Source organism: Arachis stenosperma, chromosome 1, assembly GCF_014773155.1.
Source record: "Arachis stenosperma cultivar V10309 chromosome 1, arast.V10309.gnm1.PFL2, whole genome shotgun sequence".
NCBI lineage: Eukaryota > Viridiplantae > Streptophyta > Magnoliopsida > Fabales > Fabaceae > Arachis > Arachis stenosperma.
The window spans coordinates 3,291,712-3,293,696 of record NC_080377.1 but is presented as its reverse complement, the minus strand read 5'-3'; the positions used below and the strand labels follow the sequence as shown (position 1 = coordinate 3,293,696).

The window sequence follows — 1,985 nt, the reverse complement described above, 5'->3', positions numbered from 1 at the left end:
TCTACATAATTCTCAAGCATGAACTTTACAATTATAACAATAATTCATGCTCAATCATTTACCTATACATTCCATCATTTTCAACGTATCAAACATCATTAACCCATCATTTATCATCCTACTCTTATTATGTATAATAACCACCAACAAATACTTAATATATATCAACAATTATCATTAAAGGAGCTAGGAAAATATCATACTCATGTATTCACACCTATCATACGGTCATCTAGCCTAAGTTTTTACAGAATATTATATATATTAAATACGAGAAACCTAAACCATACCTTGACTGATTTTTCGAAGAACCCGAGACACCACCAAAGCACCAAACACAGTTCTATAAGGTCCAAAATCACCAACGCACGTCACCCAAACTCCACCGAGTTCCAAAACTCACAATTCAAGCTCCAACATGTACATATATACACCTAAATATATATATATATATCACACATACATACCCAAACTCAATACCCAATAAACAAATTCAAGGAATTAACTAGGGTTAGTGATCCTTACTGTATATGTGCTTCAATTAATCCAAAACCTACCAATTCCTCAAGTCAATTTGATCCTAAAACATCAAATTAACCAAAATTTCAATACCCCAAAACCTCAATATTTTCGAATTAAAGAAGAGAGAATAAGAGCTGGAAATATGATTTTTTCACCTTAAAAGGTACCAGATTTTGTAGAGCTCGTCACTGCAAATGTGTGGCCGCAAACGGTGCAGCGATCGAATCTCCGGATTGAAAGTTATGGCAAATTGAAATCAAAGCAAGGGGTTTAGGGTTCTTATTTGCTCCCCCATACCCCCATTTCAGCGTGATTCCCTGTTCTTGAAGGGAGGAGTGGCTGAAAGCATGGTTTTATATAAGGTGGAGTAAGTGGGTTTGGACCTTGGGCCCAATACGGGCCCGGTTCGCTCGGTTTGGCCTGTTTGGCCCAATCTTGGGCCAAATTTTTTAAAATTAGTGTCGAAATTATTATTTTAATTTTCTCTATCATATTAAACCATAAAAATCATATTTCTAATTATCTTGATTAATAATTAATTTATTGGCTAATCATTTACTAATTTCTCGGGTTTTACACAAATAGCTAGGCAACTAGTTTAAGAAGAAAGTGGAATCCAATCCAAGAATCAAGGTAAAAGATCTCGTGGCAAAGGCACACAAAAAGTGAAATATGACCGTGACTAGGGCAATGGTAGCAAGACCAAGCAAGAGGCATTGAGCCAAATCCAGGGTACATTTATGGAGCAATACAAGAGGATTAACGATTACTGTGGTGAGCTACTAAGAACAAATTCAGGATCATCAGTGTACCTGAAAGTGATTCGATCCCTAGATTTTGCTCAGGAGAGACAGAATCCAAATTTAATGAATTACTATGCCTTTCAAAGATTGTATGTCTGCTTTGATGCATGTAAGAAAAGCTTCCAACACTGCAAACCATTTATTAGATTAGACAGATGCTTCTTAAAAACTCCTCAAGAAGGACAACTGTTGACTGCAATTGGAAGAGACCCAAATGAGTATATTCTTCCAATTGCTTATGCAGTTGTGGAAGCCGAGACAAAGGACTCTTGGGTCTAGTTTCTGCGTCATCTTGCCAAGGATTTGGGTCCAGAAAAGATTGGAAAATGCACATTTATATCTGATCAGCAGAAGGTAATATTACATTTTACACTTAGCTTATGCTTAAACAAATATAGGTAAGCCTAAATGAAATAATGATTTATGTGCTAATCAAATTCATGCTCACCTTCTGGTCATAGGGTTTATTGCCGGCGTTTGAAGAGATCATACCAGGGGTGGACAACAGATTCTGCGTCAGGCATCTCTATAACAATTTTAGGAAGAAGTTTCTGGGTTTGGAGTTGAAGAACAGAATGTGGAGGTGTGCTAAGGCAAGTCATTGGAAGGATTGAGAGAAGGAAATGAAATGTCTGCGAGCTGTCAATGAGGGGGCATTTC

General features: G+C 36.9%; 1 long non-coding RNA gene across 1 annotated transcript; it reads right to left on the bottom strand.

Annotated features, from left to right (window-relative positions):
- Nucleotides 1-364: 364 nt before the first annotated feature.
- Nucleotides 365-831, bottom strand: LOC130963961 (uncharacterized). The gene is made up of 3 exons (XR_009080080.1): nt 678-831; nt 526-580; nt 365-434 (listed from the first exon to the last, which is right to left on the bottom strand). It is a non-coding gene; the product is annotated as an uncharacterized LOC130963961 (long non-coding RNA).
- Between the last annotated feature and the right edge of the window lie 1,154 nt (nt 832-1,985).